The sequence below is a fragment of the Pristis pectinata genome, chromosome 25 (genome assembly GCF_009764475.1).
Source record: "Pristis pectinata isolate sPriPec2 chromosome 25, sPriPec2.1.pri, whole genome shotgun sequence".
In the NCBI taxonomy this organism is placed as follows: Eukaryota; Metazoa; Chordata; class Chondrichthyes; order Rhinopristiformes; family Pristidae; genus Pristis; species Pristis pectinata.
The window spans coordinates 9,566,674-9,593,535 of NC_067429.1; the positions used below are offsets into that span (position 1 = coordinate 9,566,674).

Consider the following 26,862-nt stretch of genomic DNA (forward strand, 5'->3'; position numbering starts at 1 on the left):
ACAGTGCTCCCATAGCAACACATGGGCAATAATTATTACATCCAGTGCAGACCACCCCTGCCGCCTTCCCGTCATCACACCCACCCCCTACAATGACCCTTCCTCCAGCAAGCAATAGCACTAGAGACCTGCCAATTTCATCCATCATCTGATCTCAACACTGGTACCAAATTGCTTTGCCTGCTAAGTCAAACATTTAACTGAACAATCACATAATGCATTTTCAGCTAAAATATCTTGTAGAGCCAATAGGAACACTGATGAATTCTTTGTTAATGGTTCTAAAACAGATCTCTGACTCATAGTTTTCATGTATTATTTGTTTAATTGTTTGTTGTTCCACCTCTAATAATACAATAGAATATCTTCTGTTTGAATATCCTTAGTCTAAAAACAACCAAAATGCAAACGTTCGCATTTAGAATTTCTACCAAAATGGATTCCATGTTTCTGTGGATTGCCAGAACTCAAGTCTTTTGGTAAATGCAATAAAATTATGTGTTTCAAACATTTTATACTGCATATAATGCTCTGTATTAGCTACAAATGACATTTTAAAATTACATGGATATACAAAAATTTCACTGTCAAAGATCAATGTCTATAACAGGAATAAATCCACACTTTGTTGCTTAGATCCGAAGAATTCAGACAGGGGATAGTCTTCAATAAAACTCTCACATCTTCACATACACCCACTAATCTGTCCCAATGCATATCCCCGTGTCCACATTTATAGCGATAACTGGCTAAGTTTACGTTATGCCATAAAATTTGTCTCTTATCCAGTGATAGTTCTGCAATGCCTCAGTTGCAATTTTTTTTAAACATTTGTTTTTAAACTTGAGTGTATTTTAAAGCACCTGCATTCAGTCCACACGGGTGACCGAGCTTCCTGTTCCCAGCCACTTTAATTCTCAATCGCACTCCTATTCTGACTTGTCTATTTGCGGCTTCTTCCACTGCCATAGTGAAGCCCAACATAACCCAGAAAAATAATGTCTTATCTTCTGTCTAGGGTACTTAGCAGCTGTCTGGAGTGAACATTGAATTTTCCAACTCAGGTAAATTGTTCTCTCATTGTCTCCCATTACCTTGCTGATGTCTCTTTATCAACTCATTTCCTTAAAGTGTCTTGCTAATGGTCAACACTTACGCTCCTTCTCACCTGATCTGTCTTAACCTATCTCCATTTTGGGCTTTTTCTTACACCTCACCGCTCTGCTTTGAAAACTGTAGCCCCTCCACTCTATCCCCAGTTCTAAGGAAGGGTCACTGACCCAAAACATTGACTGGCTTCTCTTTCCCAATAGAAACTGCTTGATTGGTTAAGTTCTTCCAGCATTTCTGTTTTTGCCTTACAACACATTATTTTTTCCAAAAAGAACCAGCTAGCTTATTATACCTAATCCATCTGCCAGTATTTAGTTCATATTTGCAAGTCAACACTCCAAGTATATACCTAAATGCTAATTGTGATGAGGGTGTCTGTTGTCCTGCCAGCAGTGAGCTCCAGAACTACCATCCTCTGGGTGAAAACATTTTTTCTCATTTCTCCTTTAATCCTTCAACCAATTACTTAGGTTTCCCGATTTTTATCCCCTTATAATTCCATGGACTTCAATTCAGTATCCCCTTAGTTTCTTCTGTTCCAAAGAAAACAGCCCCAGCTTCTCCAATCTTTCCTCATAGCTAACACACTCCAAGTCCTGGCAACATCCTCATCAACCTCCTCCGCACCCTCTCTAATGTAATTACACCTTTCCTGTAATGTGGCAACCAGAAATGTACTGCTCCTCAATGTCAACCATTCAGGCAACTTTGCCTCACCTGTTATCTTCTTTAGCATACATTTAAGTCTAACTCTCTCACATTAGTTCTCATATCTCCTAACAAAATAGGAGGCCATTTGGCCCACTGACCCAATGGAAGCTCTCAGAGCACTCCCATCATTCCCACACTCCCACTTATTTCCCTGTAACCTATTCTCTCTCACGAGTCCATCAACTCCCTTTTAATTCTCCTCCCACTTACAGTATCTACACTAGGTGAAAAGAACTCAGCACAGAACCCTAAGGCACTCCATCGTAAAGCCATCCAGACACAAAAACTCCTTATTGATCGCGTCAGCGTTGTCTCCCTCTTTGGTTGAAAACGGCAGTAAAGTACTCAAGAGCCTCACCCGCATCCTCCACCTTCCTTAGTTATCCTCTTATTCTTTAGATACTTATAAAACACTTGGTATTTTCTCTGATTTTACTTACCAGTATTTTTTCATATACTATTTTTGGTTTACTGATTTCCCTGTCATTGACTTCAGGAAGGGGGGCGGTGCACCCGCTCCTGTTTACATCAACAGTGCTGAGGTTGAGAGGGTTGAAACCTTCAAGTTCCGAGGAGTGATCGTCAACAGCCTGTCCTGTTCCAACTACGTAGACATCATGACCAAGGAAGCTCACCAGCACCTCTACTTCCTCAGGAGGCTAAAGAAATTTGGCATGTCCCCTTTGACACTCACCAACTTTTATTGATGCACCACAGAAAGCATCCCATCTGGATGCATCACGGCTTGCTATGGCAACTGCTCTGCCCGTGACCTCAAGAAACGACAGAGGGTTGCGGATACAACTCAGCACATCACAGAAACCAGTCTCCCCTCCATGGACTCTGTCTACACTTCCCGCTGCTTCGGTAAAGCAGCCAGTATAATCAAAGACCCTACCCACCCTGGACTTTCTCTCTTTTCTCCCCTCCTATCTGGCAGAAGATACACAAGCCTGAAAGCACATACCACCAGGCTCAAGGACAGCTTCTATCCTGCTGTTATAAGACTATTGAACAGTCCCCTCGTACGATAAAGATGGACTCTTGACCTCACAGTCTACCTCGCACTTTAGTCTGCCTGGCATTGCACTCTCTCTGTAACTGTAACACTTTACTCTGCATTCTGTTATTGTTTTCCCTTGTACTACCTCAATACACTAATGCAATGAAGTGATCTGTATCGATGGCATGCAAAACTAAAGTTCTTCACTGTACTTCAGTGCACGTGTCAATAATAAACCAATGAAAACAGCTACACTTTTTATACTCTTCCAGGCATTGTGCCTCATGTTTGTCCAGCTTCCCTTTTAATGCATCGATGCTAATTGCTTCAACTACTCCCTGTGGTAGTCTGTTCCACATTCCAACAATATTCTATTAATGGAATGATATATTCTGAGTAGGAAATAACTTGTACAATAACCACAAATTTGTAAGATATTTATCATTTTAAACAACATTGATCTGTTTAGGGTTCTGCACCAGAAATCAGACTGCTGAGCTGCTTGGCAAATAAATTTCTGCCCATCTGTAACCAGGAGGTGCAACTAACAACCACTTCCATTTCAATGCTACCAAGGTACTTCACAGCAGTGTTATCAAATAAGGTTTGACACCCACACATGAAAGGAAAATATTAGGACATGAACTAAACACTTAGTAAAAGAAGATGGTTTTGCCTTGTAGGAGGAATCAAAAATGGAAAGTAGGGAGGAAATTCCAGAGCTTAAGGCCTAGGCAAGTGAAGGAATGACAACTCATGTCCAGGAATTAAAATTGGAGACATGCAAGGGACCGGAAAGATTACAGAGACCTCAGGCAGTTGTGGGACGCGGAGAGGTTACAGGAATACGGAGGAACTGTCTGGAGGTACTCAGACTTTGCTTCTCTCCTTCCCACCACCTGTGTTCTTTAATAACTAAGCTGGACTTGCTTTCTTTGGAACATAGAGACTGGCATTGATCTTTTGGGTGAATGACCTATTTCTGTGCTGTAAACAGATGACAAGGCTAGTTGATGGAAGTATAATTGTTTGTGGAATTTCAGACATCAAGCTTATTTCTACCACTTAAATGCAAACTGCAGAAACAAAGTTTCAATTTCCCAAGGTCACATGAAAAAAGTACTGTAATGTATTTTGCAAAGTCAGTACTCAGCAAAGCTTAAATTGAGTGGCTGACATGCCGTCCTTTTTTGGCAGAGAGCAATGCAGGAATTGGATTTCACCTGGCACTGGATCAAACTACATGGTTCCATCCAATTCACTTCCAAATATACTTTAATTATATTTATTATCTTGTAACTGCACGTAAAATATCTCATGTAGTAACTGCGCGTAATGCACGTGAAACTTTTTAAAGCACTTTCAGTTCTGCTCCATACTAAACACCGGTAGCATCCTCATTACCTGTCGGCCTCTATCCAGAATAAACGTGGCACCATGCTAGATCACTCTTATAATGGGCATTGATAAACCCGAGCAGTTCTGGATCCCTGCTGACTTCTAAGGATTAAATTACAGTATATCGAAAACGATTTTTATCACAAGATTTAAATGTTTTGGTCAATTACTAATAAAATAATAGATTGTTCCGAAGAGAAGCACAGACAATACAGTGTTCAATTGGAACAATATTCTGGATAAGTTTGAATTTTTTTTTACATTAGTTGGTTATCCTGATGACTCACTGAGTTTACCTAATGAGAAAAGGTGATTTCCAGGATAGTTACCTTTCTTATCCTAATTTAGCAAAAAACATTCAGTTGAAACATTTAGGTACAATTGGCCATTGTACTTCCAAATTAATGGAAGGAACACCAACCATCATTCCTATTTCTTTAGAACTGTCCATGTAATATTGAATAGAGAATGGCCTGGATTACGCCATAATCCCTCATCTGCTACCACCTTCCTACTGCCACCAACCCCCTCCATTGCCCCTTGACTCAATGGCTTGCCAACATGCACTAGCATGCCCGTCAGATTAATACTAGCCATTTGGGTGAAGTAAAACAGCATGCACAGGAGCAGTGGAACAGTTTGCTAGTAAGGAGTTATGAAAGCAAAGAATCGATGCCTTCAGGAAATGAGGGGAGAACAAGGAATATGAAATAAAATTGTCCAGGAGACTTGAATTAAATATTAATGTGCTACATATTTTCTTTTAAACTGTGTCTGGGGAAGCATTCTCCCATAATGGAGGGCAGCTTTGCAGCACATACAGCGTTAATGAGAGAAATACCTTAACTCTGCCATTTTGTCCCCTGTGATGATTCTTGTTTTTCATAAACTACTTTTTACAAGTTTTATTGTTCATATCTGATTCAAATGTATTTGTTTTGCAACCAAATTTGTTTACTATAATCAAAGATGTCAAAACATTTTCTAATGTATAACATATGTAGGAGGGAGGCACAGTGGCGCAGTGGTTTCTGCTGTTGCCTCGCAGCTCCAGGGATCCGGGTTCGATCCCCACCTTGGGTGCTGTCTGTGCAGAGTTTGCATGTTCTTCCTGTGTCTGCATGGGTTTCCGCTGGGTCCGCCAGTTTCTTCCCACATCCCAAAGATGTGCAGCTAGATTAATTGGCTACTCCTCTGTATAAATCAGTGACAAAAGAATTAAAAGGGAGTTGATGGACATGCGAAGGAATAAGTTGAGGACAACATAGAAATAATAGGGAGAATGGGATTGATGGGATTACTCCACTGGGAGCTAGCATGGACACAATCGGCCAAATGGCCGCCCACTGTATTGTAATAAGTAATAATTATCCAGAACAACCCACTTCATAAAAAAGATAAAATGAGGAAAGGCAATGAGAAAGCCAAATAAATCCAAGCTGTAAAATGAAAGTTAGGAACAGGTTACTTTTGATCCCATTCCAACCAGTGAAACATCAGGAGGCAATGCAAAAGAGGTGATGGTGAAAAGGCACCTTGTTTAGCACTCTTGCGAAATGTCAAGGATGGTATTGCTATATCGTAACATCATGTACATTGTGAAATTGAACTGCAAGTGAATAATGGTGTTAATTATGACGTCAGTATGGTGAGAAAGAGAAGAGGTGAATGTGTGTGATCATTCTCCAGAATTTCCAGATTTTCTTCTGGGTAACTGGATCTAGAACAAACTGACATTCATTATCTAAACATTTTACACCTGCCCAAGACTAGCTTCAACCAAACATACTAAACACAAGTATCATAGATAACTCTATTTGCATTACAATAGAGGGATGACATGCAAGATAACAGACAGCTTGTAATACATTACATATTGGGTGATAAGTAAACTGGATAAGTGAGTGGCAGGATTATTTTCTCAGATGTCTTGGTCCATGTGGATGAAACACAAAAGGTATAAAATAGTTCAAACTTAAAGGCTCTTGTGGTTACATAATTCAAACTGCAGTGATAAAAATGCTATCTGATTGGTATGAAGCATTTGTATTATGTAATGTGTACTTGTGCATAGGACAATAAACTCAAACTTTGACTTTGACTTTGCATTTGCCTTGTCCTTTCCTTGCTGTATTGAAGTCCTAATTAATGCTTTTATCCATCAACAGTTCAATTTAAGAGCTACAACTTCCATTTCCTAGTACTGTCAGTATAGAGAAACCTCCCAAGCTGTTTCTCAAGAGTATTATCTAACCAAAAGTTGATACAGAACGACAAGGACATATTTGGATAGAAGACTAAAAGCTTTACTAGAAATGCCTTTTTAAAGTGTGTCTCAAGGAGGTAAGAGAGAGAGTAGGTTTGAGTTAGGATACGAGCAGTAAAGCTTTGGATAAACTCATGTAGAGAGAATAGAATGAGAGAAGCAAGACGAGTGCAATGGAATAGTCAATACTTATAGTAACAAAGACATGGATAAAAGCTTTAGTCCTTAATGAGTTTAGGCACAGGTAAAATCAGTGATGTTAAAGAGGTAGAAATAAGCAGCCTTAATGATGGAAGAGGTAGGTAGTCCAGAGCTCATCTCAAATCAAATGTAACATCAAGGTTGTGAACAGTCCAATTGAGTCTCACACAATTGACATGGAGAGGGACTGAGTTGGTGGCTAGCAACTGTAGTTCGTGATTAAGAGCCAAGATGATATCTGTTGACTTCCCATTGTTTAGTTGGAGGTTTCTCCTCATCCACTACTGGTACCATTAGAGTACAGTATTAGAAAACAGTAAGCCCTATCCAGTTTGGCTTATGTGTGACTCCAGACCCATCAACGTGCTTGACTCAGTTCAAGGACAATGAGGGATGAGCAATTGAAGTTGGCCTTGCCAACATCATCCAGATCCTGAAAAATGAATTTAAAAAAAAAGGACATAATTCATGACTTTGATCAATGGCATGGAAGGAATGGAAACCTGACTGGACAGATAACACATTTGTCCACAAATATCAGATTTTACTTGGAGCTATGTAGCCCATATCCTCATCCTTGTCACCTACAAGTTTAAAAATCTCAACTGGCTGTCTCTCACACAAATCTTCCCATGTCAAATGGACCCAAAAGTAGCATGAGTACTGGCTTTGGCCTATGTACCACCATAGGCATAAATGAAAAACAATATCCAATGTCCCATATACTAAAATCAGACAGTGGGTTAGTTTAATAGCTGCAAAGTCACAGACTGAATTACCAGAACAGAACTGAAACTGGCTTTCAGAATAAAGTACAAACAGGGATTAACATTGGATTTTAAGGATTTGAAATTAAACTTTTTACTCCCTTGACGAAATTAGATTAGAGAGAATATTTGACCAATATCAGTCCTTTCACCTGGAGCAGCAGTGTTCAAACATGCTGTGTGAAGCTGGATGCCTGAAGCAGTGTGCTGGAGTAAGGAGATGCGAACTGGAAACACTAAAGTACGTATTTTTTTCCCAGTTTCCTGGGCAGCCAGAAGCTCGAGAGGGGTCTTGCTGTCTGGCAGGAGAGATTACAGTAGAAGCTCATGGTGGAGCAGCAGGAAGATCTAGAGGTGACAGAGATTTGGGAAATGGATGATGGGAGTGGTTACATATTGATCGTGGATGACAAGATCCCGAAGAGACCTGCTAATGATCACCACTTTGAGGGAAAAAAGCCTGGAGAACATGGGAGGGAAGGTCAAGAAGGGGGCAACACAGTGGTGCAGCAGCTGCTGCTGCATGGATCTAGTGACCCAGGTTCGATCCTAACCTTGGGTGCTACCTTTCTGGAATCTCCACGTGATTACATGCATTTCCCTGGGACCTCCAGTTTCTTCCTACACTACAGAGGTACACTTCTAGGTTAATTGGTCACGTAAATTACCCCCAAGTGGCAGAAGAACTGGGGTGGGGAGCCAATGGACATATGAGAGAATAGGTTACAAGGGAAATGAGGAGGAGAATGGGACTGATGGGAAAGCTCTGAGAGCTGACATAGACTTGATGAGCTGAATGGCTTCTTTTTGTGTCATAACAACCATAATGTGAGCAAGCATTAAATCCTCAAGAGACTAACTCAACAGACTGAGGAGAAACAGTCATGTTCCTCTCTGTCCACAAGCAGTGCTGGGAAGACACTCGACTTATGGATCCAGCCTCTCCTGTCTCATCACCCCCGCTCCACAACACTCCACAGACCAGATCACCCCTTTGAAATAGAAACCATGTTCAAATTAGGGCCTGTCACCTATTTAAAATGACTGACTCATTTCCTGACACCAAAGTGGTTGTCACCCCCTTAAACCGTAAGTGGTCAGGTTTGAAATTTTTTAAATCTCAACTTTCCCAGTGTTTGTCTGAACAGGATATCAAACATTTTCAGCAGAGCATCCCACAGAGCTTACATTGTATAGTTAATAATCCTTTTGATTATATTGGCCAATCAATATTCACATAACTTAACAAAGAACAAATGCAGTGTTGCTTATTTCTATGCAATTTTACTTGAAAAAGCAGCAGTAAAGTAAAATGTGAATTGCTCAACTATCTAGCAGACTGTCAATCCCAATGTCTGTTGAGGTAGATTATTAAGTGTTCCAGGCTCAATAATAATTCAGTAACCATGAAATAATTTCATTGTCTGGAATACTTGCACAGTAATGGATGTGATTTCATTGTGCTAACCTCCAGTGGTGATAGATTGGCACAGTAAGTGAAGGCAGAGGTTGTGGGGGTGGGGGTTGTGGGCAGGAGGTGGAAATTATCAAGGGTGTGAAGCGAGAGAGATAAGGTTTTACACTATATGAAACATTAGATAGGCAGAAAACAGGAAATGCTCAGCATCACAGAAAAGACAGGAATATTTGATGTTAGTCACGAGTTCCTAGAAACTATTATCTTCATTTATTCATCAAGCACAGATGTCATATTCACCTATCTTTTGACCATTCTGCAATATTTATGTAGATCAACAAAGACTATATTGTACGCTCTCTCTTGCCTGTGGTTCATTTCAGTGCAATGTCAACAAAATATCCTCAATCAAGCTGATATTTCTAAATACAAACAAAAGCTATCAGGTTTAAAGGTACAAAGATTAAACACTAATTGCGCACTAATCCAAGCAGTGTTACAGTGAAAAGGAGGAGAAAATAGTCCACCAGAGGTCCGACTGTATCGATCTGTTTTTTTGATAGAGTCATACAGCACAGAAACAAGTCCTTCAGCCCAACTTGTCCATGCCGACCAAGTTGTCTACCTGGCCTGTCCCATTTGCCTCTGCTTGGCCCATATCCCTCTAAACCTTTCCGATCTAAGTACCTGCCTAAATGTCCTTTAAAAGTTGTATTTGTACCCACCACTATCACTTCCTCTGACAGCTCGTTCTTTTTGCCCATCGCTCTCTGTGTGGAAAAATTTGCCCCTCATGTCCCCTTTAAATATTTCCCCTCTCACCTTAAAGCTATGCCCTCTAGTTTTAGACTCCTCTGCCCTGGGGAAAAGATTGTGACCATTCACCTTATCCATGCCCCTAATGATTTTGTAAACCAAGGTTATAAGGTCACCCCTCAGCCTCCTGCACTCCAGTGAAAAAAGCCCCAACCTATCCGGTCACTCCTTATTACTCAAGTCCTCCAGCCCTGGTAATATCCTTGGGAGTCTTTTCTGTGCACTTTCAGGCTTCAGGATATCTTTCCTATAGCTAGGAGAGCAGAACTGCACACAATACTCCAAGTGCTATCTCACCAACATCTTGTACATCTGTAACAAGACCTCCCAACTCTTGTTTTCAATGCCCTGAGCAATGAAGGCAAACGCACTAAACATCTTTTTCACTGGATATTTCTTTCCATAGATGCTGCCTGACCTGCTGAGTTCCTCCAGCACTTTTTGTGTGTGTTGCATCTTCTTCACTATCCTGACTACTTATTTCGCCAATTCCGGGGATCTATGTACTTGTACCCCTAGGACCAGTGTCCTGCAAATAACCAGATCTTCTGCTTTTACCTCATTCTATATTTCTCATGAAAAATGTGTTGGATTCATCAATAAAATAGCCCTGGAAGAGAGGTTAAGCAGGTGACAATGATTATCAACAGTTCATTTCTGAAATAAAGCACAACTCCTGAGTTGTTTCCTGATGAAAAATCCTTTCAAAATGAAAACCTTGGGCAAATAGCCAATTCTGCTTTTGTACTTGCACATACGATTGGACTATTATACAAGCAGTTGATAATAAATGTTCCATTTATTTACCTCATAAGAGATGGCAGAAGTGCCATCCTAGTGCAAGGGAATTTACTGCTATCAAGTGTAATCCAGAACTGATGAGATTTTAGCATTTTCATCATTTGAATTATGTCAAGTTTTAAATACAGCAGCTCATTGTTTACATGATAGTTTTAAAAGAGTGAAATAAATCTGAACCAGTAACTTAGCTCATTCTGCAGAAAATGCTCTACATACTCATTAAAACATGGCACATTTCACTTTCACCTTAAATGTTAGTTGACTGGCTGAATTAGTGCTTCCACAAATGTCTTTGCCTGGTCTCATCTAAAAAAAGGAACAGCTTCAAGCTCAGGAGCTTTGCTGTAAAACAGCAGAAATATTCTATTCAGCAAACTTGACCTTTTATAAAGACCTTTTCTTTATCTATCATGATGCAACAATATTGTAGTAATAGTCTTACTTGCTGACAATATAATTGTCAGTCCAATTTGTAAACATGGGAGAGAACTCATTCTCTTCTCTATTTCTTTGTATGGTAACAGGGGTGTTTGTACATTCTCCCTGGAAGGATAGAAGTACACGAGCATAATGTCTCAATCAAAGACAGCATTGCCGATACTGCAATATTCCTTCAGCCAAGCATTGGAATGTCAACCTAGATTATATGTTCAGGAGTTTTGACTGTAATATTTAGACTGGCAGGGAAGGCGGATACTCCTGTGCCAATTCTGCTTTTTGCCCAAATGTCCATCCTTTTGCCCAAAATCATTTTGCCCAAATGTCCATCCTTTACATAAAACTATAAGCTTACACATGATGGAAGTCACGACCAAGTCCCATCCTGAGGTGATGCATGGGAAGCTTCAGCAATAACTCCTGACTGCAGAAGTTAAACCCTGGTACTTGAGACAAACGCAACTCAAATAAGGTCAACTAACTCAGCAACTCAGACCCAAAGCATCATGTAGCAACAACCTCCGTTAACATCACACCTGCAATGTAGCATAACATCCCAAAGCACTCTGCAGGATCGTTATCAAATTATAACAGTGCTAACCGCATTTGGAGACATGTGGCCACATAATCAAAAACTCGGATCAAAGAGGCATTTTAAAGTCAGAAAGAAACGCAGTGAGATTCAGGGAGAAAATGAGGACTTACAGACTTATCAGTCGAAAGCATTTTTGCCATATTGGAGCAGTTAAATTTAGAGGCGATTAGAGAAATGCAGATATTTTGGAGGATCATAAACTTGGAGAGATTACAAGGGTTGGGAGATGAGAAAGGACAACCACAAATAATTACAAAGACCAACAATTAAACAGTTACAACAAATGATTTGTCTAAAGTTTGAACTTGATGGTCTTCCAATGCAAGATGTCTGCAAATGAATGCTGCCAATTTTCCAAGGTGCTGCAGTACAACAACAGTCCTGCTGGAGGAACTCAGTGGATCGAGCAGTGTCTGTGGGAGGAAAGGAACTGTTGACGTTTCGGGTTGAAACCCTGCATCAGGACTTGAGTACGTGTTGAGGGATGCACTGAGGCTTAGTGCAGCTACCTCTCAGGCTCCGTAGGCAGGGACCACAGTTTAGGGTCCAGCCACCACTCGACACTGAGGGGCTGGGCCCCCTCAAACATTTCCCTGATGCAATATTTGACGATGAAACATTAGTAACGTTGACACATTGCAAGTTAATCTCTTGAATTGCTCTGCCCAGTGAATGAAGACAATAACATGTCCCAATTGTATTAGTGTATATTTTATGAATAAAGTATATTTATGGAAAATAGATCAGCACGATCTTGTTGAAAGGCAAATGTGGACAAGGGGCTGAATAGACAAGTCCTTCTTCTACTTTTTAATGTTATGACATTCAAATTACCTTGTACATGCCTTCACATTTACCTGAGATTGCAGATGGGACTTCTGTATAATGTCCCATTCAAAAAGATAATTTAGTGCAATGCATATTAAAAAACTTTCTTAGCTAATCATCTTCTGTTTCAGTGCAAATGGAGTAGGGATACAAGGGTAAGCCATGAGAGCTATATACAATTTCCTTCGTATTATTATGCACTTGAACAAAATTAATATCATTTTTGACAAGAGCTTATTCACTTACATCTAAACAATACAGATCCTAGAGATCTTCCATTTATATAGCACCCTTAGCAATGAGAAAATAGGCAAATCTAAAACAGCGCAGATATATCTTATTACAAACATCCCTGCAGGATACTGCTACCCATTACATTAAAGACAAATCATGTACATGTAAATGTACAAATACTTCCCAACTGAAAAATTATGGCCATTGCATCATTATTTCTGTAACTGCCTAAAGCAATGCAGTTCCAATAATATTTTCCACAGTTGTCAACTTGGCTCTAAAGTGAGGGGTAGGCAGGGGTGGGGAGAGGTGGTGTTGCTGAATCCACTATCCATTACCTTTTCAACCCAGCCAGGGAAAGCAAATTAAGCCATTGAGATGGTTTTATTGCATATTACACTTCATTTATCTGGTTTCCGAGGCCCCTTCCCCTCTTGCAACTGCAGCTTGCTCATTATTGCTTGTTATGTACAGAAGTATATTGCCTATATTTTCCCCTCTCGAGTCTGGAGTATGTCATCCATCTGATAAGACATCTTTGAAAGGCGTACCCTCCAGCTACTTTACTCGATCACAGAATATTGCAAATCCAGCCTTGTTTTTTAAAGACTTCCAAATGTGCTTTCTTTATACCACCCTCCATCATTGTCAGTTTTCAAATACTGCAACATAATGAAACTCTTCAGTTTGCAGCCTGGAGCCCTGTTTACATGCAAAGGTTTAATTTGGGATTGAAGCTGGATTAACCTCTTCCAGCCTTTTAGATCACCCAAGGTATTTTTTTTTGTTACTCAGAAGCTCATTTGCAGACAATTTCACAACTCCAATATCTATAATATTTATCGGTCCAGTTTACCGACCACATAGCAACTTCCCACCACAAAATTGTGGTCAAAGGATCAGGGGAAAATCTGAGTATTAAATGTCATCTAAAGCAGTAATCTAATTTGAAGCTCTTAATATAGGGCATTAGTGTTATCCATCCAATGCAACACAATGCTATTTTTATAATTCTAACCTGTACTGCAAAATCAAACTGCCGACAGCAGGTTCAGTGATTTGTAATCCTTCATAATATTCATCACAAATATTCTGAAATAGTATACATACACATACAAATTAGGAACAGGAATAGGTCACTCAGCCCCTCAAGCCTGCTCCACCATTTAATAAGATCATAGACCTCAACTCCACATTCCTATCTCTCTACAGCAAGCCTGCACCCCTGTGCTTTATCAAGAAGCTATCTACCTCTGCCTTAAAAAGATTTTGTTTCCATTTCTCTCTGAGGAATAGAGTTTCAAAGACTCATGGCCCCATGAGAGAAAATGTTTCTCCTTATCGCTGTCTTAAATGTGTGACCACTATTTTTAAAAAGTGACTACTGGTATGAGATTCTTCCACAAGGGGAAACATCCTCTCCATATCCACCACATCTAGACCTCTGTTTTTCTAAATTCTAAGAGGTATGGGCCTGGCCAACCCAACATTTCCAGTAAGACAACACACCCATTTCAGATATCAGACTTGTAAAATTCCTCGAATTGCTTCAACACATTAACATCCTTCCTTAAAATAATGAGATCAATACCATACACAGTGCTCAAGATAACTGAAGCATTACTTCCCTCTTTTGCACTCAGTACCCTTAGCAGTAAATAATACCATTCTGTTAGTTTTCTAAATGGCCTGTTATATCTGCATACGAGTCTTTTGCAAATTATGCTTTAGGACAGCCAGATTCTTCTGCACCTCTCACCATTTAGATAGAGTGCTTCTTTACAATTTTGTGCCCAAATGGACAGTTTCACATTTTTCCACATCATATTCACATTAACAACTTTAAAAAGCACTTGAACAGGTACATGATAGGAAAGATTTAGAGGGATATGGGCCAAATGGGATTAGCATAGATGGGAATCTTGGTCGGCGTGGAGCAGTTGGGCCAAAGGCCCTGCTTCCATGCCGTATGACTCTATATTCCATTTGCCAGATCTTTAGCCTCTCAACCTAATCACCCTCAATCTCTTTGTAGCCCTCCTTGTGTGCTCTTCACTATTTACTTTTCCATTGATCTTGGTGTCATTGACAAATTTATCAGCCATACCTTTGGTGCTTTATCCAAGTCATATCTGCATCACAGCCCTTGTTACATGTTGCCAACCAGAAAAAGACCAATTTATGCTCACTCTCCATTTCCTGCTAGCCCAGCCAATATTCTATCCACACCAAAATGTTAGCTCCCATACCATGAGTTTTTAATTTCCATAATAACCTTTGATGTTGCACCTTGTCAAATGTCTTCTGAAAATCTAAGTATATTGTATTGGTCCCCCTTAATCCACAGGAATGTTCCTTCAAAGAACTCCCTTAAATTGGTCAAAAATGATCTTCCTTTCTGTTATTCCAAATGCCCTGCTACAATATCATATCTTCCAACTGGCCTGTTAATTTCCTGCCTTACATCTCAACTCGTTCTTTGAATAAAGGAGTTTTCCAAACACAATGATTCAGATGATCAGTTGGAGAGGCTGAGGAGGGGAAAGTAGTAACTAGGTAAAGTTAAAGACACTCATATGGAATAAGATGGATTCCAGGTATAAGGTCAGGCCCTATAACTATCGCCAAAACAGGTCCCAAGCCCCCAGCTGAGACATGGTTCACTGCTCATGTTAGCCTCGTAAGTACAGGAGAATTTTGTGTCAGGCAATGCGAGATGAACACTGTATGTTGCTTGACGAGAGCACGTGTGCCCTAACTTCTGTGCGCACTGGCACATCATGCACAAAGGAAGCCTGGCAGCTTTCAGCTTCTGATTTTCTGCTCTGACCTAAAAAATGGCCCCCCAAGCACAAAAGAAAATTGAACATGGTCTAAACATATACTATTCTTTTCTTTAAAAGAATCACCCACAATGTGCCTTCAGTCCCTACCGGAGAATGTTACCAAATCCCCTCTTCTGGGAATCCAAGAAAATTTGAGACTTCAGCTCTTTTACATTGGTCAGGATTTTGACTATGGTTACCATCAACTTTGAAGAAAGTTCTCCAGGGATCAGTGCAGCATAGAATTCCTCCCTTCTGACATTAATTTCAGGCTGACACAGAAGATCTATGGTGGTCTGCAACAGTCATGTGATCAAATATGCTGGGCTGAGTTAGCTAACTTTGCAAACAGTTTACTGAGCACAAAATAAATAGAGACATGGAAGCTGAAAGACTATAACATCTATAATTATTTTGAAATCCCTGAAATTATGAAATATTTACATTAAGGTAATTAGACCCCACAAATAAAATTGGTTTTTCAGGACCAGAGTAGTGCTCAGCAGTCATCATGATCTGCTGAACATGCTACAGCTGTTTCCAATGGTTTTAGAGCAGAAATAATGTCTTTATAAAAAGTTCTTGTTAATTCATTGATTTCAGAAAGAGTTCCATCTGCAAGCATTCTAACAGCCCACCCTGTGGAGGAGCAGAGAAACGCCGACAGCAACATCTGCCTCTCTGCACTTGAGTGCCCATGTGCAGATTTCAGAAGCTGCAGTCAGTTTCACAGTGGTGGATGCCAACACTTTTGCCTTCATTACAAATGCAAAATCTGAGACAATCTATGCTATGCGGTCAGCGAAGGAAGCATTTCCTGTCAATGATAACCAATCGGTACACGTTTAATCCTAATACAGTAGTGCTGTTGGGCTTGCATTTTAACAACTTGGCACATCAGCCGAAACAATTCTCAGAAGTACCTTGAAGGCACGTGCTTAGAATCGTAGATTTGTTGATTTCCTAGCATTTATTTTCGTCAAGAATATGCTCAGAGCTCTAATCTTCTTGGATAAACACCAGATTCCTTCCTCTATTATTGACAATTGGAAAGCACCATCTATCACAGGTTCTATTATTCTCCGAAGCAGATGCCCGAGGTAAAAGCAGCAGGTGGGAGGGCGCCCATTGTCCAGACAATCTTGACATTTAACTTATTAAGAAAGAAAAATTGATTTTATAAATCTGTGAAAATATCTATGAATGAATCATTGTTATATTGACTGACACACATAAAATAAAATCACAGTGTGGTTTCATAAACAAGCTGCACTTCCTGGATCCCCTAAATACCTTAAGAGGCATGGATTCCCTATGTGTCTGTGACCCTAACTGTGGATATAATCACTCTCTGACAGTTTCAGTGAGAAAACATTGTAACGTGATTCCCGATTGAATTTAAAACTGGGAAACTGTTTCTTTAAAATTAAAAAAAGTATCTGCTTTCGTCTTTCCAGTTGGCTCCTCTTTTCGAGTGAGCCCAGCTGCTGTGCCTGAAAGATCACCCTGACTAAAATCAGCTACTCTAGTATACTCGAGGGATTGGACCGCAGAGTTCCGAATACAGGTGATAGATTTTATTTAATTTTCACTGTTTATCCTAAAAGATGTTGGCAAATTCAGGAAAACTCCTGGGTCCCTAGGATAAACCAGCTTCCGTTTGTCAAGCAAACACAATTTAGAATAAAATTCAGGCATGCTTTACAAAAACCCTAAATAGCCCTTCCACAAATCTTGGGACCTGTGACTGACCTCAGCAAGCCTGACGAGTGTAAGGAAAGGTCACCTCTTGCCACTGTATTTTGGTAAAACTCCTGAAAATATGCATCTGTAAATTCTGAGTGAAGATGGCAGCAGTATTAGAAACTCTCTCTCTTTGTTAAATAGCAATCAATGCTTACAGAGGAGGACACGACAACAAAAATGTACATTGATAATATGCCTTTAACGCAGCGAGATGTCCCAATACCATTGTGCTACTGAAACAAGAAACTGTAGGATAATTTACTGTTGTGAAATCATATCTCGGTAGCAGTCAATTATTTTTTAAAACTTGGAGAGGTCAAAAATGCTGAAAAGAAAAAAAACAAGAATTTCAACCTACTTTTAAATTGCTCACCACACAAGAAACACAAATGCTGATTTGGGCTCTGGATCACTCTGAGGCTGTTAGCTAATCTAAACTGAGGTACCAGATGAGGAATTACTGGTAATTGTATTAATAGAACAAGTACAATGTCATTTACAAAAGGTACGATCAGCCAGGAATTTCCCCACCTCCTGATCACTATCCTTTTGGTCACAACTGTGCTGACTGAAAGTTAGAAAAGGACAAGTGGTGGGCTTGGCTGTGTAATGTGCTTCCCCAATACAAAGAACTTCTACCAGCAATAGATCCTGGAAGGCTGTTTGGACTTACCACCTACAAAAGAAAAAGGGTAAGTAAATTCAGTTAGTGAATTAGGAAAACCTTCTTCCCATTACAGATCATAATGGAGGGTTTGCTTTCCTAGCTCCAAACCACATCCATTTAAGGCAGACTCCAAGCTCTAAATGCCCACTGCCAATGCTTCCATGAGGTCAAGCATTGCTAACACAGCAGCTCCACAATAGCAATATCTTTTTTCAACAGTGATGAGTATATAAATCCAGGAAAACATGGTTTATTTTAGTTGGTGGATTTAGACAGGTGTATTTGTGTTTCAGACTGACCCCACCCGGCATTCATACTGAAACAATAATCACACTGTAGATAGGGTTCAACCTTTTTGGTTTTATTTATTCAAATTCTCTTTTGAATAAGAAGGATTAATATTTTTAATTCTGTTTATTCAAATAGAATTATTTCTTGTTATTCTGAACAGCATTCTCAAATTTACCTTTGCCCATTAATTATTTTGAAAATGCTCCAATTATTGCGACAGTTGAAATTTGAGAAACAAATGGTTTTAAGCCTCCCATTTTAGAACTGTTAATACAATAGATCTTTTGAATTTGAATTAATTCCTGATGGCACAAATGGATCACGTGCAATGCTTGTACCTTGCGACTGGTAGACTTGCAGGCCACACAACTTCAAACCTCCCTTTTCTCCTGCATGTCCTTGAACATATTATAGCTTCTTAAATTTGTTCGGGTCTTTCGAAGACCCCTTGTCTAAATTCATTGAAACAGGTTTCAGGCCCTACTTTGGTACTGAAACCGGTCTTATCAGTCACTAATGACATCCTATGTGATTGTAACAAAGTTAATAGCTTATCACTCCTTATCCATCTTGACCTGTCGGCAGCCTTTAAATGGTTGAACACATCACTTGCCTCCAGTTCCTTTCTAAATAATCCAGCTGGGTGGAACTGCACTCGCCTGGTTTCTTACCTATTCAGTGGTTGCAGCAGACTTATCTTTAATGGCTTCTTTTCTCACTCCCAAAGTTACCTCTTCGTTAGGAGTTTGAGGAGATTTGGTATGTCACTAAAGACTCTTACAAATTTCTACAGATGTACGGTGGAGAGCATTCTGACTGGTTGCATTACAGCCTGGTATGGAGGCTCCAATGCATAGGATCACAAGAGACTGCAGAGGGTTGTAGACTCAGCCAGCTCCACCATGGGCACAAACCTCATCACCATGGATGCGGAGTTCTTGAGGCACCAAGAGGGAGTGCCTCAAGAACTCCGCATCCATCACTAAGGACCCTCAACATCCAGGACGTGCCCTCTTTTCATTACTACCATCATGGAGGAGGTACAAGAGCCTGAAGACCCACACTCAACAATTCAGAAACAGCTTCCCCTCTGTCATTGGATTTCTGAACAGTCCAGGAACACTACCCATTACTTTTTTTTGCACTATTTAGTTTTGTAATTTATAATGATCGTCTTTGCGCTGTACTGCTGCCACAAAACAACAAATTTCAAGTAATCTAAGTCAGTGACAATAAATCTGATTCTGATGTCCCCAAAGATGAATCCTTGCATCCCATCTCAGCATCTTCATCCAGAAACAAAGCATCAGTTTCCACATGTAAACTGGCGACACCCACCATTCTTTTGACCCCTCCACTGTCTCTAAATCATGACATCTAGTGACAAACAAGAAGATATTTCTTTCAACTAAATAAACCAAAACCATCTCCAGCCATCGACTCTATACCACTCCTTGGCTTCTTTTCACAAATTTGGTTTCATGCTTATCTTCAAGTCGAGCTATGGACCACATACTTGCTTCATGACTAATACTCATTTCCACCTTTGTAACATCAACTTCCAATTCTTCAGCTCATGTGTTGCAGAACGCTCAGTCACGCCTCTATTATCTCTAAATTTGCCTGTTTTAATGTATTCTAGACAGCATTCTTCATTCTAACCTCCAAATCCAAGCCTTTGTTGCTCATTATTCTAATCTGAATCAAGATCCATCTAACCATCTCCGCTTTGGTTTCAATACACAAAAAGTGCCGGAGGAACTCAGCAGGTCAGGCAGCATCTATGGAGACCTGTGTATGTATGTCTGACTTGCTGAATTCCTCCAGCACTTTGTGTATTGCTCCAAATTCCAGCATCTGCAGAATTTCTGGTCTCTCCCCTTTGGTTTCGTGGGCTCCCAGTTCAGCAATGCCACTTTTTTTTCTACCACCCTTGTTTTCAATTCTCTCCAGTGGCCTTACCACTTCCCATCTTTCAGCTCTGTGAATGTCACAAATACATCCACTTCCCCTAACTCTACCTTCTTGATTATCCTCCACCAACAGCACACCTGTCTTCAGCTGCCACAACCATAAATGCTGGAATTCCCCCATAATACTCTCTACTTCTCTTTCCTCCTTCAAAATACTCCTTAAAACCTCCCTCTTTGATCAGCATTTTGTTCAGTGTCGCAGTGCGTTCAGTACTGCCCAAATGAAACAGTTCAGGATTTCCTCAACAATAAAAATTGTTAATGTCCATAAAGTTACCCATATTCCGATATTTCCAATGTTGCTTTGAGGTTTCTAAAGTGGGCATTGGCCAAACATTGATCCAATAGAGAATGCTCTTATGAAATTGCAGTTGTACTATATTGCACGTAACCAATGCTGCACTATGCATGTGGTATTTGTACCCAGCCCAGAGTGCTTAATGCTGATAACCAAATGCTGAAACTAGGAAGCATAACATTCTCCAATAACAACACTCCTCAACTTGATTAGTGCAAAGGCTATACAAAAACTTGTTAAACATATGCATGCTTAGTTTTGCATCATGGAGTAAGACTTCCATCATCAGCCAAGATGCTCATTTGAAATTGGTATATTATTGTCACATGTACCAAAATACTGTGAAAAGCTTTTTGACTGCATGCTATCCAGACAGATCATTCCATAGACAAGTACATCGAGGTAGTAAAAAGGAACACAGAATACAGAAATATAGTGTTACAGAGAAAATGCAGTGAGATAGACAAAGTGCAAGGGCCACGATGAGATAGATTGGGAGATCAAGAGTTCATCTTTTAGCATATAAGAGGTCCGTTCAAGAGTCTAGTTCCAAAAGTCAATTTAAAATAATTCTTCACCTGGTCTACAACTGCATTAAATCTGCCTAGATTCTTTAGTTCAGTGCTACATATTTGTTTTTTTGGGGATGGTGGGCCAGACTTATAACCTTGTCAATTTTGAGGACCACTTAAATGAAAGTCCCAACTTTCTGTGAGCTCCTTTATGTTGTCACTCTGACTGAACCTCAACAATGACTTCCTCATGGACATTGCTGACAGAACTTAAATCACCTGCACCTCCCAACACTCAAGCTGGGAAATCAGCACACTGAACCGGCACCAGGTTAGACACAGTGCAGGCTCAGAGACTCCACTTATTTCAATGGACTATGGCCGCAAGAGAGGGCAAGTTTCTCATAATTTACATGTGTCTGAACTGAGTTGATTTTATTGTATTTAATTGTTAATAAGTTTGTTAAAATGTTTTTTTAGTGTTTTTAAATGTTTAATTATTAAGTTTTTAAAAATAATTTTTAACTGTTTTTGATTATTATTAAATGTTTAACATTCCAAGCACTTTGACATTTGGATGTCTGGAGACATTCTTAACCAGCAGCAAAACCATTACTGGGGGCAGGACTTCTGATTTACTGCAGCAAAGCACTGTGCTCCACAGAGCCTTCGCAGTTAGGAGCTACTTCAGAGGCCAAGTTGCCAATGCAGGTAAAAACATGCAGAAAAAAGCAGCAAGCACAAGCAGCTCACCACTCACTGAGGCTAGCTGTGGAAACCTCCCATGGGTTGAATCTGCCCTGCAGACCAGATGTTGTGCATCATTGTTTTATACGAATTATACATCTCCAGTCTCTGATGCAATAAAACGAGTCCACAAGAGTACACCAACTCTCCTTGTTTTATGATACCATTTTTTTCCTTACAGACTGAAAGAAAATACACCCCTCATGCTACTTATTGTAAGTTTATCTTCAATGAAATATTAATTTATAATAAGACAATGTATAGCTTTAAGCAGACAGTAATGGATGGTATAATCTGAATTCTTCTGATGGATTACTACCTTGTAATTCATTTAGAGATATCTATTACCCTCAATTTAATTTTCCTGAAGATCTTATTAAATCTCATTCAATAAGATGCTGTCTGAATAGTGAAATTTGTCTGAACATTCAAAATAAACTTTTCTTTGGGATGTGGAAATAATGTTATGTTCATCGCTCCTGATCTGTAGCATTGACTTGCATTTTCTTTCTTTCATGGGACTTATTGTTGGAAGGAGTGATTGCTTACGGTGGTAAAACAGGGTAACTAATTAAGCAGGCAACTTTGTCCTGAATATTATTGTGCTTAAGTTGTTGGCACTGCACTCACTCAAATGTGGAGAGTATTCCTTAATAGTACTTGCTCCTTGCAGATGGTGGAAAGGCTTTGGAGAATCAGAAGGTGAATCTCTTGCTGCAGAATATTCAGTCCCTGACTTGTTGTTATGGCTGAAGTATTGAAAGCCATGCCTTCACAAAGCGCCTTTCACAAGCTCAGCCTTTTCCAAAACAATTTACTGCCAATTAATTACTTCAGAAAGATTGTGATACCAATGTATGCACAACAAGGTACCACAAATGGCAATGCAACATAACCAGATAATTTGTAAAGTGAGATTGTTTTGATAATTTTGCAAACAACAAGTTTGAAACATTGGCCACAGCTCAACCGAATGTGCAGTTTGCAAACGAAAGCTTAGAATACGAGTTTTCCAACCATGTGACTGTACAAATGCACCCCATCATCAGGGGAGGCTCATTGGCTAGAAGCCATAATGTGCTATGGAAATTAACCATGCAGTGCGAATCTGGGATGAACCCCCAGCACTGGGAACCACTTGTACATTCATCTTCAAGTCAGTAAACAAGAACTTCCATTTTCTGGTTACAGAGAGGCTTTGGTGGGTCACTGGGGATATGTTTCCTGCTTGCTGCCATTTCTACAGCTGGTAAACTGATAAAATGGCTGGGTAATTGAGGAAAAAAATGAACTAGAAAAGAAATCCACACTTTCAACCATGCATGAATATAAATAATTCCTAAATATTTCACAACACATCAACAACCTTCTTTAAAGAGTAAATTTGCACTGAAAACTGTCAACAGTGTGTTTAGGAATGCAATCAGGAGATTGCCTATGCACACATTCCCTCTTAGACCTGTTATTATCTCAAATATAACTCTCTTAAGATAATAGTCCTCATGCGCAAACAGAACATATTTATAAATTTTAAATTCTACTTTCCACATGCAGCAACATAATTAATTCAGGAAGGGGTGGAATAAGATGCCAAAAAAAAACACCCAAGCAGGATATCAAGATCAACTTGTAAATTTCTTGTCAATTTTCTTTCCTTTTCTTTAGAAAGTGCTGAATCTTGTTGCACCACATTTCAAGAGGCACTAGTGTTCTCCATTACCTCCCTCTCGTGAGAACTTTGTGTTCAAGTTTAGGATTGAATAACACAGCAGCGTTTACTCACTTGACTTGTGTTAGTCCAGTACAATAATGCTGGAAGGTCAATCCCAATTCTGTCCACTGCAACACTGAACTGGTTGATATCAAATGAACTTAAATTCCAGTGACTGCAGACAAAAGAGTTCAGGCAGGACTAGAATAAGTTGCTCTTTAAAGCAAGCTCATTTATACGCTCACAGGAATTCCCCACCCCTCTCAAGCAAGAAATGGAAATAGGGTGACTCACCACACTCATTACACAGTCATCATGCTTACTGTCCATGTGATAATTGAGATGCGTCGTCAGCCTTAACGTCAACACCCACGATTTACATACACAAAGCAGCAACACTGCACAGTCAGTTAACACTTAGTGTACCAACTATTTACTATGGCTTTTAAAATCCAGTCAACATTTTATTTAAATCAAACCTGCAGAAAGAACTTCCTTGTAATTTTTTTTCAGGAGAATTAAAATGCAGAATTAAAACATGCTCCAGAAATAATACTTTCCAAATTCAAGGGCTAGAGACTTGGCGAGGGCAAACCAAATAAACGTCCATCAACGTGCACATTCCACTGCCAAAGCCAAAAATTAGGGTCATCTTGGAGAGCAAAAATAACCCTCGGGCTACTTCCAATGCAACCCACAGCTTTGTTTTCAAAGTCTTCCTCCCCTGACTTCGCCAACCTTGTTTCCATACATTGCAAGGACCTAACATACTTTATTACTTGTTGCTGGCAATCATGAATCTGCTGTTCCAAATCTTCCAAACGCCCCTTATTCGTAAAACCAAACCAAAGCCATTTCTTGTCCCATTAAGTCACTGGTTCTCTCTGGTTCCTCTCCAAACTCATTCCACTCTCCTCCTACTCCCTGATCGCTTTCTTTGCTGCCCACCTAATTATGTTCTTGCCTCCCATGACAATTCACATTCTACTCTTCAAGTACATTATAAAAAAAGGTCTTCCCTTGCAAAATTCACCCCCCCCCCCAACATCCTTTTCATCTCCAAAGGTATTGAACACTTTGTCAACTCTCAAATGTGTACCCATTTTGTCCGACCAACTGTTTGAATCTTTTCTCTCCCACACCACCTAAACAGCATTACCTGTGACTTCTTTTTGACCGTGGCATCTCTGAAGCCTTGAAAATGTTTTATTATTCTTCCCTTCCATTATCAAACTGAGATGACTGTTCTTGCTGGCTTTTCTTACCCATCCAATTGCAGCTAGACACCAGCAGCAGTAACTACTTGCCTCAGCCCCAAGAGTGCCATGTTAACAGGCGCTCCTGAGGAACTGTCCTTAGTCTCTCCCCTGCTGCTCATTCACAACTTCATTTGTGTACAGTGGGTCAGCCTCCACATGAAACCCAATTTTATTCTGCCAGACTTCTGTCGATCCCTACACGACTGGACTTCTTAGTTGATATACAACAGTGGTCTCCAAGTTCAATGAAGAATGGGTTGAAACCATTATACTGGACTCTGCCACAAACTTATTACCCTTGACGATGGCCCCCAGCCACCTTTCCAGTCACTAAATTGTTTACAATTTTAGTATTCTACTTGACACCAAGGTGAGCTCCTGATCCTGCAAATTCTGTGGGGTCAGTGCCCGTTTCTGTCTCCACGGACTCTGCCTGACCTGTTGAATACTTCCAGCATCTTCTGTACTTATTTCATAATTCAAGCACGTGGAGTTTTCTTTTCCATGCTTCAAATCTTCAGCTGATTAGTGGAGACACAAGAGACTGCAGATGGTGGAATCTGGAGCAACAAACAAATCACTAGAGGAAGTCAGCGGGTCATAATGCAGGGTTTCGACCCAAAGTGTTGACAATTCCTACCCCCCCCCCCCCCACAGATGCTGCTCAACCCGCCGAGTTCCTTCAGCAGATTGTTCAGCTGATTAGTATTCTACCTTCCATCCCCTGTAAACTTTCAGTTCATCGGATATCTGCAGCCTTTATCCTATCCCGTGCTATGGCTCTTCTTATGCATTTATTGTTTCCTGGTTCCACCAGGATCCACACTGAGAACCTTTATATCCTTTCTGCCACTCCCTCCTTGAAATCTCTGCTTGCACGACCCAAACTGCTCACTTGGTTGGTCCACTGACTTGACCAGCTGTCCTCAACCATTCAAGGATCCAAGCTCTGGAATTCCTAACCTAAACTCCTCCTTCACCTCTCTTAACATTTTCTAGTCTTTATTAAAAACCTACTTTGTTTTTTTTATCCATGCTAACATCTTCTTTGGCTTACGGTTCATTATTACAGGAATGAAACACTTCAGCATCTTCTACCATCCTACAATCACACCTGGACTGAAGTTGGCATTGTGTTAAAAAATGAACATCAGAAAAATAAAACCATTCTTTCAATTTATTGATGAAAAATTCTATTTGATTGCATATACATCATTATGAAAATATTTATGATGGGGGGAGAGGGACGGGGGGGAGAGGGGCGGGGGGGATCTCATTTAAATCACAGGGCTCTGTTGAGCTTTTAAGAATACAAGTCAATTTAGACACACACCATTTTGTAAAGTTGTAAATTTTGGAAAATTCATATTTTATGCCAAAAAGTACAAGCAGCTTCAAATCAGGCAACCAATCCATGTGAGGCAACAATTCGCTTATGAAGAAAGACTAAATTAGGGGAGCCATGTAATACTTTGCAAAAAAAAAGCCTCACAGATCACTTCCAGTTACTTGATGTAATGCATGAGCTTTTTTTTTTGCAGTGATGCCATCTCCTTCCCATTTTGTGGAGGATTAGTAATGAAACAGGCTGACTGAGACTATGGAGCAACACACAGAAGATGCTGGAGGAACTCAGCAGGTCAGGCAACATCTATGCAGGGAAATAAACAGTCGACGTTTTGGGCCGAGACCCTTCATCACGACTGGAAAGAAAGAGGGCAGAAGCCAGAATAAAAGGGTGGGGGGGAGGGGGAGGGGGAGGAGCACGAGCTGGCAGGCGATAGGTGAATCCAGGTGGGAGGGAGAAGGTAGGTGGCGGGGGGAGATGTGGGAATGATGCGAGAAGCTGGCTGGGTGGGGGGGGAATAGGTGGAAGATACAAAGGGCTAAAGAAGATGGAGTCTGATAGGAGAGATCAGTGGACCATAGAATAAATAGAAGGGATAATGGAGCCAGGGAGGGGGGTAGGGAGGGATTTTCTCTTTCCCCTCCCCCACCCTCATGACCTACCCCTCACCCACACCTTCCTCCCTCTGGTTCCCCGCCTCCTTCCCTATATGAGAGGATGGTGGACCATGGCATATCAGATTCCATCTTCTTCAGTCCTTTGCCTCTTCTACCTAGCACCTCCCCGCTTCTCACATCATTCCCATTCCCCCCTCACCCAGATTCACCTATCACCCACCAGCTCGTGCCCCTCGCCCTACCCCTTTTATTCTGGCTTCTGCCTCTTTCTATTGAGTCC

General features: G+C 40.4%; 1 protein-coding gene across 12 annotated transcripts in view; it reads right to left on the reverse strand.

The window, feature by feature from the left end:
- Positions 1-26,862, reverse strand: part of raraa (retinoic acid receptor, alpha a) — a 500,456-nt gene that overhangs the window by 212,736 nt on the left and 260,858 nt on the right. Inside the window, exon 1 of one of the 12 annotated variants that reach the window (XM_052038433.1) lies at positions 23,431-23,546. The exons of the other annotated variants lie outside the window; for them this stretch is intronic. The gene's annotated coding sequence lies outside the window, so the exon portion shown is untranslated. Of the gene's footprint in view, positions 1-23,430; positions 23,547-26,862 lie in introns of those variants that run through there. 12 annotated transcript variants of the gene reach the window in all.